This window comes from Pantherophis guttatus, chromosome 3 (assembly GCF_059756535.1).
Source record: "Pantherophis guttatus breed Tessera chromosome 3, ASM5975653v1, whole genome shotgun sequence".
Taxonomy (NCBI): domain Eukaryota; kingdom Metazoa; phylum Chordata; class Lepidosauria; order Squamata; family Colubridae; genus Pantherophis; species Pantherophis guttatus.
In genome coordinates, this window is record NC_142065.1 from 203452706 (window position 1) to 203467033 (window position 14328).

The 14328-nt window shown below is 45.2% G+C and overlaps 1 protein-coding gene across 6 annotated transcripts in view; it reads right to left on the reverse strand.

Annotated features, from left to right (window-relative positions):
- Nucleotides 1-14328, reverse strand: part of CYRIB (CYFIP related Rac1 interactor B) — a 109192-nt gene that overhangs the window by 78020 nt on the left and 16844 nt on the right. For 2 of the 6 annotated variants that reach the window (XM_087890890.1, XM_087890892.1), the window contains exon 1: nt 1829-2089. The exons of 3 other annotated variants lie outside the window; for them this stretch is intronic. The gene's annotated coding sequence lies outside the window, so the exon portion shown is untranslated. Of the gene's footprint in view, nt 1-1828; nt 2116-14328 lie in introns of those variants that run through there. One more of the 6 variants, XM_087890888.1, reaches the window with a different exon arrangement.

Here is a 14328-nt window from a genome sequence, read left to right on the forward strand (position 1 = left end):
AACACTGTCATACTATTCACTAAGTCTACATTACTATTAATCTTCTCATCATTCCTATCACCATTCTCATCCCACTTATGACTGTATGACTGTAACCTTGTTGCTGGTATCCTTACGATTTATATTGACTGTTTCCTAATATGATTTGATTGCTTATTTGTTCCCTATAATTATCATGAAGTGTTGTACCTTATGATTCTTGACCAATGTATCTTGTCTTTTTATGTACACTGAGAATTCCTTGTGTGTCCAGTCACACTTGGCCAATAAAGAATTCTATTCTATTTTTGCGACCTCCTGACAAGCAAAGTCAATGGGGAAAGCCAGATTCCCCTAACAACTGTGTGGCTAACTTCACAACTAGCAGCCATTCACTTAACAACTTTGACACACACAAAAAAAGGTGGCACCACGGGGTTTAAGGACTCTCTTAACAAATTTAACAGATTAACAGAGTTGGAAGGGACCTTATAGGTCATTTAGTCCAAGCCCCCACTCAAGCAGGAGACCCTACACCATTTCTGACAAATGGCAGTCCAATCTTTTCTTGAAAGTCTCAAGTAATGAAGCTCCCACAACTTCCAAAGGCAACTTCTGTTCCACGGGTTGATTGTTCGCACTGTCAGAAAATTTCCTCCTTATTTCTAAGTTGAATCTCTCCTTGGTCAGTTTCCATCCATTATTCCTTGTCTGGCCTTCAGGTGCTTTGGAAAAATAGCTTGACCCCTTCCTCTCTGTGGCAGCCCCCGAGGTGGGTTTTCAGCAGGTTGTGACCAGTTCTGGAGAACCGGTAGCGGAAATTTTGAGTAGTTCGGAGAACCGGTAGTAAAAATTCTGACTGGCCCCACCCCCATCTATTCTCTGCCTCCCGAGTCCCAGCTGATCCGGAGGAAATGAGGATTTTGCAGTAACCTTCCCCTGGAGTGGGGAGGGAATGGAGATTTTACAGTATCCTCCCCCTGGAGTGGGGTGGGAATGGAAATTTTACAGTATCCTCCCCCTGGAGTGGGGTGGGAATGGAGATTTTACAGTATCCTTCCCCTGCCCGCACACCAAGCCACGCCCACCAAGACATGCCACGCCCACCAAGCCACACCCACAGAACCGGCAGTACAAAAAAAAATTGAAACCCACCACTGGGCAGCCCCTCAAATATTGGAACAGGGCTATCATGTCTCCCCTGGTCCGTCTCTTCACTAGACCAGGGGTGGGCAAATGTGGCTCTTTTACAACCTGTGGACTTCAATTCCCAGAATTCCTGAGCCAGCTTGGCTGGCTCAGGAATTCTGGGAGTTGAAGTCCACAGGTTGTAACAGAGCCACATTTGCCCACCGTTGCCACTAGACCAGCCATGCTCAGTTCCTGTTTTTCTCACTCAGCAACCTAAACCCTGGGCTCTGTCGCGGTCGTAAGTCGGGGACTACCCGTAAAAGGTGGAGGGGCTCTATTCAAACCCGGGGGGGTGTGTGTGGAGGGGAGGAATTCATTGGAAAAAAAAAAAAGCCCCACCCCCCCACCCGTTTTGGGGAAGAGGCCAAGCGAGGCAACCACGAGGAGGAAGAGCAGCAACAGAAACCACGTGGAAGGAAGAGAAGGCAGGGAGGGAGGGGCCAAGGAGCGGTTTCCAAGGGAACCGCGCGTGAGGGGCTCGCGCCGAGGGGCGGGGCCGGCCCATGTGCCGCGCGGGAGGGGCCGAGCGCCTCTGCAGAAGGGAGCCTGAGAGGAGGGAGGGAGGGGGGAGGAAAGCGAGCGCGGGGAAAAGGCTTTTTTTTTTTCTCTCCTCCCCTTCCCGCCCTCCCGCCCTCGTTTTCCTCCAGCGCCTACTCACCGCGCTATTCCCCCCTCCCCCGAAGCTTGAGGGGAGGGACTCAGGTGGGCAAAGCGGAGCCGCCGCCGGAGCCGCCCGCACTGACCAGGCAAGACAGGGTGTGGAGACGAGGACGGCCACCGCCGGGCGTGCGTGCGTCACGCGCGTGCGCGTCGAACGAGCCGGATATATAGATATATATATATATACCGGGAGGCGCAGCGCAGCTGCCCGGAGAGAGGGTGGCGTGCGGTTGTGGCGGCGGCGCCTCTTCGAGACACTGCGCATGCGCCAGAGCCGGCAAAAAAAGAGGAAGGGGGTAGAAAGAGAGAGAGAGGGAAAAAAAAATCCGAGTTTCTCTGTGCTTCCATCAGGGTGAGAAGTGGAGTCGGGCGGGCGCCAAAATATAAAAAAAAAAACCAACCACGGGGGCAAATCCTGTGGCTTGTGGTTCCCCAGGCTCTCGGGTGTTGAGCCGTTTCGGGTCCAGGTAGAAAAGAGCAGAGGAATCCTTCTTTTTTTTTTTTTTTTGGACCCTGGATCGGGCGGAGTGGCTGTCCCTCAAAAAAAGCCAGGACTTAAGTGGCAATTTTTTGGGATTGGGTGGGTGTCAGTTTTGAAAAAAAGCGTTATCAACCCTTCAAAACACAAGAGATGCTTCCTCCAGACCCTATGAAAAGGAAGGACTCTGGAGAATCCTGGACCTGATCCATAGTTTGCTTTAACCGTGGTTTGTTGAATAAACCGTGGTTTGTTGAATAAACCGTGGTTTGTTGAATAAACCGTGGTTTGTTGAATCCTTATTGCATGTATTGCCTGTATATACATGCAATAAGCATAAACCAGAATTGGTAAGCCAGGGTGCGAATGACCAACAGTTCCCAACCTAGAGAAGGGAAGGTGCAGGAAGGAAAACCAAAAGAAATATACTTTCCCCCACGATGATCTATCCTTAACCTATTTCTTCAGATCTTCCAACAGTATCTAAAATTTCACAAGGTTGCCAGATTTTGCAAGATTTCAAAATCGTGCAATGGGGCGACTTTTCCCAATGAATGCTTAAGTATCGTAGACGGTGGGGCAGGTTGCAGAGGCACTGATGTCCGTCGGTAGTCCTTGACTTATGACCACAGCTAAGCCCAGAATGTATGTTGCTAAGTGAGAAATGTGTTACTTAAAACACATTTCTCACTTAGCAACATACATTCTGGGCTTTTGCCCCGTTTTACAACTTTCCTTGCCACAGTTTTTAAGTGGAAACCACGGCAGTTGTTAAAGGAGTAACACGGTTGTTAAGTGAATCTGGCTTTCCCCATTGACTTTGCTTGTCAAAAGGTCGTAAAAGGGGATCAGAGTTTGCAAACTTCTAACAAGCAAAGTCAATGGGGAAGCCAGATTCATTTGACAACCTAACTTAACAACTGCAGTGATTCATTTAACAAATGCGGCAAGAAAAGTCGTAACGAGAGCCTTGGTAGCGCAGCAGACTAAAGTGCTGTTAAGTAGCACCAGATGCCTGCAACTACTGCAAGTTCAAATCTCACCAGGCTCAAGGTTGACTCAGCCTTCCATCCTTTCAAGGTAGGTAAAATGAGGACCCGGATTGTGGGGGCAATAAGCTGACTTTGTATAAAAAAGAACACCACTTTGGGGGGGGGGAAAGCCCTACTAAGCAGGTGTATACAAAAGTATGAAGGCTATTGCTTAACACATTGTAAGCAGCCCTGAGTCTCCGGAGAAGGGCGGCATATAAATCGAACCAATAAATAAATAAATAAAGTAGGGCAAAGCTCACTTAACCAATTTCTCATTTAGCAACATAAAGCCTGGCCTCAATTGTGGCCGTAACCTGGCCTCCCCATTGATTTTGCTTTTCAGAAGATTGCAAAATATGATCACATGAGCCTGGGTGGGACACTTTATGCCACTGTCATAAATATGAACCCTTTGTCAAGCATCTGAATGTAAATCATGTGACTGTGGATGTTGCAACGGTCATAAGCGTGAAAAATGGTCGTCAGACTTTTTTTCAGTGCCGTTGTAACTTTGAATGGTCACTAAATGACCTGCCGTAAGTGAAGGAGTACCCCTAGTAGGTTGGGTTAACTTCGCATAGGAATAAAGATAGCCAACATTAGGGCAACACCCATAAAGAATTTGGCTATTGCTTTAGGGCAGGGGTCAGCAACCTGTGGCTCTGGAGCCGCATGTGGCTCTTTCATCCCTCTGCTGCAGCTCCCTGACACTCAAAATATGTGTCACAAACGCCAATGTGCAACACCCACTGGCACGCGATTTACTGAACTTTTCAACCCCCGGTAGGCCAACCATGGATAAATCCAAGAAAAGAAAAGTTTCAGAAGAAAACAGAACGTTTAATTCAACTACATATGTTAGTTTTGTGGCTGCTCAAGAAACAGTCAGGCACGGGAAGGGTTTTGTGGCTCCCGGTGTTTTCTTTTCTGTGGGAAATGGGTCCAAATGGCTCTTTTGAGTGTTTTAAGATTGCAGACCCCTGCTTTAGGGAGTAAAATGTACAGGTAATCCTCAATTTACGACCACAATTGAGCCCAAAATTTCTGTTGCTAAGTGAGGCATTTCTTAAGCGGGTTTCGCCCCGTTTTACAACTTCACAGCTGTTGACTTTGCTTGCCAGAAGGTCGCAAGGAAGACCCTGGGACACTGCAACCGTCACAAATATGAGTCGGTGGCCAAACCGCCTGGATTTTGATCCCGTGATATGCAATATGGGGATATTGCAATGGTCGTATAAGTGTGAAAAATGGCCACAAAGTGGCTTTTTTTCAGTGCCATCGTAACTTCCAGCGGTCACTAAATGAACTGTCGTAAGTCCGGGACTACCTTTATTGGTTCGGCCCCTATTCCATGGTGAGCAGCAGCTGTTAGTTATAGCTTCTTCCCTACAGAAGGATGCAGCTATTTCCTCCTTCAACGAGTCCCTCCGTTAACACGCCCTGCAACAGTCTCTCCTTAGGGCTTTAATCCGATTAGTATCGCAAAACCCTGGTGGGGTTTTATTCTTCTGAATGGCCCTGTCACAACATTGTTAGAAGCGCCAGAAGCGAGAGTCTCGGGTCAGCCTCGGGCTGAGGTTCTCATCGGCCAGATGGCCACGCAGGTGGAGGGGCTGGGTGGGAACTGGGGTTGTCGCCCAACACGCCAGGAGGACTTTGAGTTTGAAAAGAACTTAAACAGAAAAGAGGATTTCTGCATCTCGGGGTTTTTATTTTTTTAAAGAACTGCCAAGCTTTAGAAAGAGGCCATCAGCTGTTCTTCTGCATTGCCAGAACATTAATTCCACCCTACTGGATGATGGGCTTAGTCTTGGTTGCAGACAGGAGTGTAAAAAAAACGATCAGGGACTCAAGAGGAAAAGCCCATCGCAAATCTCATGAAGGTGACTGTGCCTTTATTAAGAAGCCTAGCTTCTTAATAAACAACTAGACACAAGGACAGTTTCCCCCCCATGCCACCCCATGCCATCACTCTGCTAAACAACTAATTCCCACACACTGTCAAAACTATTTAGTAAGACTGTATTACTATGATTATCCTCGTCTTTCCTATTACCTATCTCCTTTTCTACTTACGACTATATAACTTTGTTGTTTGCATCTTTACGATTTATATTGTTTTATTTAGCTTCCTAGTACGATTTATGTTGCTTGCTTATTTAAGTATCCTATGGCTATCACTAAGCGTTGTATCTTATGATTCATGTTGGCTGCCCAATCAGAACACAGCCAAGCTCCCACCCAATCAGTTCACACCCCCACTGGCAGTTAAAAGGAAGAAACAGCTGCGATCACACATTGATCCTAGAAGCACGAAGCCGAAAACACCAGCCTGAAGATGACGAATGAGACTTCGTCGAAACGTTGCCAACACACCTCCAACTTTACGCAGGAGAAAACCCGAATAATCAAAGACCTACATACAAACACCCGCGAAAACCTCAGAAAACACACACACACACACACACACACACATATATATATATGCTGTTGTTTGGCTTCATGTTCGTGGCCGTGCTACCTCTTCATGGTGGGTGTCAGTCTGCTTCATGTATGGATTGGAGGGGTTTAAAGGGGCTAATGATGCAGCTAATGAAGCCAAACAACAGCAACACAGCTCACCAGCTCAAATCCCCCTGCTACTCAGACTAACCCAAGCACAACCAAGCCCCCACCTAAACAGAACACACACCCAGCCAATCAGAGCACAGCCAACCCCCCCATCCAATCAGAGCACAGCCAAACCCCCAACCAATCAGAACACACCTCCACCCAATCAGAACATAGCCAAGCTCCCACCCAATCAGTTCACACCCCCACTGGCAGTTAAAAGGAAGAAACAGCTGCGATCACACACATTGCTTCTAGAAGCACGAAGCCGAAGACACCAGCCTGAAGATGACGAATGAGACTTCGTCGAAACGTTGCCAAGAAACCTCCAATTTTACACAGGAGAAAACCCGAACAACCAAAGACCTACATACAAACACCCGCAAAAACCTCAGAAAACAAATACACACACACACACACACACACACACTGTTTCCCCCAAAATAAGACGTCCCCTGATAATAAGCCCAATCGGACTTTTGAGCGCATGGCAATAAGGCCAAGCACTTATTTCAGGGTTCAAAAAAATATAAGACAAGGTCTTATTTTCGGGAAAACACGGTGGATATATAGAGAGGAGGGGAGGGAGGGGGGAGGGGGAGAGAGAGAATATGAATGTATATGAATATATGTATGTGTGTGTGCATGTATGTATATATATGTACCGGTACATAAGTTTCTTCAGCTCTGACGGGATGGTGAGGAATGGAAGGATTTGTACTCCTTGAAGACAGCTGGTCATTTGCATTCTTTTTAGAAAGTCATTGAGGCCGTTTGGAGGTTTATCTGTCCTCAGAGTTACCTGAGTAGTGCAAATGGGTGTGGATAAACCTCCAAGTGGCCTCAATGACTCTAAAAGGATGCATATGACAAAGAGTATAAATTCCCCACCATCCAGTCAGAGTTGAAGAAACTTCTTGGGATGAGAAGTGAAACGTCTTCAAAGAAAAACCAGAAAGTCCAGTTGCCTCTTCACCGTACATCTTTGGGATGTACGGAGAAAGACCTCATGCTGGCAAGAGATAACGTCGACGTGTTCCAATACTGGGCGAATATCATTTTGTTCTAAACCTATTTATATATATATTTTAAAAAATATACTATATTGCTATGATCTATTTGATACCTATTATATCTGCTCAGAGTTGAATGTTATGTCTGTAATTTTTAGGTGCTTCCAACACCAATGAAGAAGCTGGAAATTTGGTTGCCACTTTCATTCATCAGAAGTTGGCAACATTTTTGCTACTGTTTGCTGCAGTATCAGCAAAAACCTCAGTGAATGCATGTTTATTGAGAGTTTGACTTGTGCAGATGTTTTGGCCAATTCTCACCAATGCTTGTCAGGGCCTGCAATTATTCTGACAAACGTCTCCCATGCAGCACAACTTAAGGACTTCAAAGCATGAACTTTCTACCAGTTGGGTTCAGGTGTCACATGAGGCCACATGAGCTCTGTTTGAGGGGCCTTTGGTGCTCTCTGAGATAGAATAGAATAGAATAGAATTTTTTTGTTGTTGCTGGCCAAGTGTGATTGGACACACAAGGAATTTGTCTTTGGTGCATATGCTTTCAGTGTACATAAAAAGAAAAGATACGTTCGTCAAGAATCATAAGGTACAACACTTAATGATAGTCATAGGGTACAAATAAGCAATCAGGAAACAATATCAATATAAATTGTAAGGATCCAAGCAACAAAGTTACAGTCATACAGTCATAAGTGGAAGGAGATGGGTGGTGGGAACGATGAGAAGATTAATAGTAGTGCAGACTTAATAAATTGTTTGACAATGTTACGGGAATTATTTGTTTAGCAGAGTGATGGCATTTGGGGAAAAATTGTTATTGTGTCTAGTTGTTCTGGTGTGCAGTGCTCTATAGCGTCGTTTTGAGGGTAGGAGTTGAAACAGTTTATGTCCAGGATGTGAGGGATCTGTAGATATTTACACAGCCTGCTTTTTGACTCGTGCAGTATACAGGTCCTCAATGGAAGGCAGGTTGGTAGCCATTGTTTTTTCTGCAGCTCTAATTATCCTCTGAAGTCTCTGTCTGTCTTGTTGGGTTGCAGAACCCAACCAGACAGTTATAGAGGTACAGATGACAGACTCAATAATACCTCTGTAGAACTGGATCAGCAACTCCTTGGGCAGTTTGAGCTTTCTGAGTTAGTGCAGAAAGAACATTCTAGGTTCTTTTCTTGCAGACATTTTGTAACCCAGCTAGGTAACATTATCAGTGCTAGTAGAAAATGGGGTTTGCTCTCAGGTTATATTTATAGCGGCTTGTCCTATCAGTGTTGGTGGCAGTGGTCTCGGCAGTGGTCTTGGTTTGGGGTGTTTACTGTTAGCTTGTTTGGCAGTTCCTTGATTGCGGTATTGTTTATTTCTTGATTGTTGGTCTAATAGTTAATCTTGATCTCAATCTATGCTCATTTGGTTGTTGATTGCTGGTGGGGAAGTGTTTTGGTCTTTTCATTCTCTTTTTGGCTTGCTGATTGCCTCTTTTGCAGTGTATGTAGATGTTGTTTGTGTCTATTTGTCTGTCAATGGCCAATTTGCGAGAGTACCAGGTTTGTAACCGAATAACTCAGTTGGAAGGGACCTTGGAGGTCTTCTAGTCTAACCCCCTACTCAGATAGGAAACTTTATACCAGGAGCGTCAAACTCACATCGTCACGGCGGTGTCACGTGATGTATCGGGACTTTTTTCCCCCTTCGCTAAACTGGGCGTGGCCATGGCCAGTGCGTGACATATCCGGCCCACGGGCCAGAAGTTTGATAGCCCTGCCCTATACGATTCCAGACAAATGGCTGTTCAGTCTCTTCTTAAAAACCTCCAGTGATGAAACACCAGCAACATCTGGATGCAAGCAATTCCACTGATTAATTGTCCTCACTGTTAGGAACTTTCTCCTTAGTTCTAGGTTGCTTCTCTCCTTGGTAGTTTCCATCCATTGTTTCTTGTCCTGCCTTCAGGTGCTCTGGAGAATTGATCCCTCCTTATTTGTGGCAGCCCCTCAAATAATGGAAGAGTGCTATCATTTGTCCTTCTCTTGGTTAGACCAGATATATCCACCTCCTGCAACCGTTCTTCAAATGTTTTAGCCTCCGAACCACTAACCATCTTTCTTGCCCTTTCTAGAGTCTCAACATCTTTTTGATATCATAGCGACCAAAACTGGATGTAATATTCCAAGTATGGTCTTGCCAATGCCTTATAAAGTGGTGTTGACACTTCATGTGATCTTGATTCTGTCCCTCTGTTTATACAACCAAGGATTGTGTTGGCTTTTTTGACTGCCGCCGCACACTGCTGGCTCATATTTAAGTGATTGTCCACTAGAACTCCAAGATCATTCAGCGAGATCTTGAGCTGTATCGAACACACCCTTATCAGACTAATCTGTTGAGAAAAAGGAGTCACAGATTGTGTTTTCCACTCCATTCCTCACAGCCGCAAACAAGGACAGAGAGGTTTTGGGGCTGGAATGTGGCTCGTAAGTCTAAAAAGGGCTGTGTTTTTTTTTTTTAAACTAGGCAACTTTAAGATGTATGGACTTCAACTCCCAGAATTCCCCAGCCAGCCATGTTGCAGTAAAATGGTGGATGAAGAGCCCTCAGGGAGTCAGGAGACCAGTCCATACATCTGAAGCAGGGGTGAAATCCAGCAGGTTCTGACAGGTTCTGGAGAACCGGTAGCGGAAATTTTGAGCAGTCCGGAGAACCAGCAAATACCACCTCTGGCTGGTCCCAGAGTGGGGTGGGAATGGAGATTTTGCAATATCCTTCCCCTGGAGTGAGGAGGAAATGGAGATTTTGCAATATGTAATTTAACACCAGCTGTCTGCAATTAAAGTAAGTTCGAATCTCCCCAGGCTCAAGGTTGACTCAGCCTTCCATCCTTTCTAAGGTAGGTGAAATGAGGACCCAGTTTGTGGGGGTAATAAGCTGACTTTGTATAAATATACAAAAGGATGAAGGCTATTGCTTAACGCACTGTAAGCCGCCCTGAGTCTCCGGAGAAGGGCGGCATATAAATCAAATTAAAAAAAAATATATCCTTCCCCCACGAGTGGGGAGGGAATGGGGATTTTGCAGTATCTTTCCCCTGGAGTGGGGTGGGAATGGAGATTTTGCAGTATCCTTCCCCTGCCATGCCCTCCAAGCCACGCCCACCAAGCCACACCATGCCCACCAAGTCACGCCCGCAGAACCGGTAGTAGAAAAAAATTGGATTTCACCACTGCCCCTCACAATTAGTTCCAACAACAACTGAATGAAAAACTGCTGGTGGCTTCTACCGCTGCACCATAGAGAGTATTTTAACTTACTGCACCTATGTATGGTTTGCCAATTGCACAGTGGCAGATAGGACAGCGCTCCAGAGGGTCAACGTCATTGCCCAGAGGATCATTGGTTGCCCCCTCCCCTCTTTGGAAGAGCTTTATAGCTCCCGCTGCCTTAAGAAAGTTCAAAACATTCTTAAAGATCCACCTCATCCGCATTCTTTTTTTGAACTATTACCATCTGGCAGCCGGTACAGGACAATAAAAACAAATAGGCTGAAAAACAGCTTCTATCCCAGGGCAGTAACCACATTGAATTCTACTGTATAGTGCAATATCGGGTTTTCAATTTCAATTATATAGAATGTAAAGGATGTATGTTTGTGTTTTTATTTTTATAATTATAACGTACACTGAAGACGGCATTTAATTTCGTTGTACCGTATGCAGTGACAATAAACTAAAGTAAACTAAACTAAGTGGAGGCTGGTTGGCTGGATATCCTGCCAAGCTGTTCCCCCGGATTTGCACCAGTGAGAATGGGCAGTGTCCGGGCACAAATTTAGTAAATAAAATCCAATAAATAAACTGCAAAATTATTTCTGCACTGGGATCGCCCTTATCAGATGGAACCTAGAAACCTTCAGAGTAAAATGTTTGAGCGGAGAAATTCTAAAAGATCTTGCTACAGGCTCATGACATGCTGGATATGGCTAACTTTACCATAGTTCTCGCAAACCATTTTTGAGAAAGAGATAGGTTGGGATTCCCGTTTTTCTTTCTGTCACTTTTTTCCCCTTGGCAGGGACGTTTCCTGCAAGCTTGGGGACTAAATTATGCACGCAATGCTTTCAAAGCAATGCAGCATTGTCTTTAAAATGCTGAAAGTGCCTTTTTGCAAAGACCCAAGGTTTCACTGTAATTTAAATTTTCCTCTATTCTCTTAAATTGGGCAACGTCTCAGGGACTGCAGCACTCAAATTGGACAACTTAAAACAGCCAAGCCTTAAGCCTTAGAAATTTCAACTTCCAGAACCCCTGATGGGAAAATCATTCAATTGGAAAGTGTTTTTTTTTTAGAAGCAGCACAGCTATTTCTACCATCATACCATCAGCATTGCTCCTGGAAGCACGAAGCCGAGAACACCAGCCTTAAGATGACGAATGAGACTTTGTCGAAACGTCGCCAAGACACTTCCAATTTTATGTGGGACAAGATTTTTATGCAGCCCTAGTTCACTGAAATCACAATCCACTAGTTTCTAGGCTTTTTTCAGGTAGCCAGCAAGCACCCTGCAGGAGTCTCCCAATGTCTCCCAATGGGTAGCAGGGTAGTACCGGTAGTAAAACCGGTAGGAGGCCCCGCCCCCCGCCCCGGATGTCGTCATCAGCGATCTGCGCATGCGCGAGCGAAGCAAGCATGATCCCATTGCAAACCAGTAGTAAAGGTAAGTAGAACCCGCCCCTGATGTATGTGTATATATGTACCAGTACATATATAGCATGTATATGTATGTATGTGTATGTGTATATATTATACAGTATATGTGCATGCCTGTGTATGTATGTATATGTATATATATGTGTGTGTGTATGCATGTGTGTATAAAATGTATTATATAATTTATAATATATTTATATTCTGTATATAAAAGGTTTTTTTGTTTTGAGAGTGGGCATCAGAATTTCATTTTTTTAATGTGTGCTACTGCGTTCACAGAAAAAGTATCAATAAAGGTTATTTTATCTTACCCCAAAATGCATAGCTAAATATCCATGGAGATTCTCAGTCACGTCTCAAAGTGCTGAAGAAAAGCTGAAGAAGCTTGTTGGATGAGAAGCGAAATGTCTTCAAGGAAAAGCAAAGTCTTATTGCCTTTTGGAAAAAAAAACACCTCTGGGATATTGACAGTATGGTGACTAGTGACTGATTATGGTAAGGCAATTCTTTAACCAGCCCAAGGAAATCACCTCCGCTAGAAAGTCAGTTAGCAAGTCAGAGGGATTTGATAGATAATAGCAATAGCTCTTAGACTTCTATACCGCTTTACAGTGCTTTACAGCCCTCTCTAAGCTGTTTACAGAGTCAACATGTTGCCCCCAACAATCTGGGTCCTCATTTTACCCACCTCGGAAGGATGGAAGGCTGAGTCAACCTTGAGCCTGGTGAGATTCGAACTGCCAAATTGCAGGCAGCCAGCAGAAGTAGCCTGTAGTACTGCATTCTAACCACTGGGCCACCGCAAAAGGACAGCACCATTTATCTGGCTCTTACAGCCTAAAGGCAAATAAGGTATTCAATAGATCCGCTGGCAAGAAAGCAAGCCCTTTTTGGTGACTGTCCCAAATTGATTTATATTCTCTTCTCTTCTCTTCTCTCTCTCTCTCTCTCTCATCACAACTTTCCCCCTTGTCTTCTAATGGGAAAGTAATGAAGCCGAGTTCCTTGCCCTACCACATTTATCCTTCATTCTAAAAGATAAATGGGATTTTAAAAAAGTAATATTTCAGCCAGGCAAATGTGATTACTGAATAAAGCAGGGGTCTCCAACCTTGGCAACTTTATGACTTGTGGACTTCAACTCCCAGAATTCCTCAGCCAGCATGCGCTGGGAATTCTGGGAGTTAAAGTCCACAAGTCATAAAGTTGCCAAGGTTGGAGACCCCTGAAATAAAGGACTTCTTTAAAGCCATCCTTTCCAAGTGGGGGGCCCTTTAGGTGTGCTGCTATTACATCTCTGGAGTTACCTCTCTCCCATCACCCCCAGCCAGGTGGTGCACGGGGTTGAGGACAGAATCTAAATGTTACTTATTCCAGAGGAGATGCCTGCTGAACCTGCAGCCAGCCTGTGATGACCCAGGATTTGACACAAAGGCAACACAGCCAGAGAACCTGTATGAGTCCCTTTATTATCACCAACTGTGCCCCCAATGTCCCTTTCAACTCTCCGGCCTGGAGAGAGCTCTTCCACCAACCTGTAACAGCTTTTGGCTGACAATACTTCAGTCCCAAACGTTGTAAGCAGAAAACGTCCAATGATAAATCCAACAAGGTAAGATAAGGTAATTAATCCGGCAGGGCAAGCAAGATAAGGAGTTCCAGAAGTGAAGTAGCACGGCAGTAAATCAAACCAGTTGGGAGGATGCCAGGAACTCAGATAAACAGTGAACACAAGATGAACTCAGCGTTTGTTCTGGACAACTGCCTCTCCCATTTGCCTCTCCTTTAAACTCCATCCCCAGGTGTGCCTTGTGAAGGGAATCGGGGCCCTTTCCTCTCTTGTAAGCCACGTTGCTCTCTTCTCCATTCTTCCCTGTGCTGCCTAGGATGAGGAGGGGGTGGGCCTTGGTCTTCATCTGAACCCCCTCTCCCTTGTTCTACCTCTCCCCTGCTCTGCCCAGACTGACTTTGCCCTTCCCCAGTTTCTTCCCCAGCCAACGGAGCCACTCTCTCGCTCTCTGTCAGCTGTTCATCTTCCCCTTCCGATTCAGACTCCGACAGGGGCATGACACAGCCCACGGAATACAGTTTGGCCATTTTTTGACCACGTGTGAAACTAAAACCAATCAAAATCACCCTGTAGGAGTTAGCATAATGTGGGAAAGTAGAAACGATATTTATTGAACAAGCTTTAATGAAATCAACATTAATTTAGAGTGATTTGTGAACAGGGACAAGTGCAGTACTCCAGTTAAACACGCCCCTTTCCATAATATTCTCAAATCATCCATTCTCCCATTTTTCCATTTTGTTCCTATCAATGGACAGCCAGATTTCTGTGTCACACGAAGCGTTCTGATAATAATGTCGATATCAGAACGTCTAGGATTTCCAGACCAGGTTTCAATTACCCAGCCACCATTGATAGTGCCACTTGGGAAACCTGAAGAGCAGCATCCCATGGTGCTGGTGGACTTGGAATTTGGGGAGATGACAACAGTTCAAGCTGGTGGATTTGGAATTTGGGGAGATGACACAGCTCTATCCTTTATCTCCTCAGTTAGCCTTCCTTCCTTCCTACTTTTCCTTCCTTCCTTCCTCCCTCCCTCATTTTCCTTCCTTCCTCCCTCCCTCCCTTCCTTCCTTC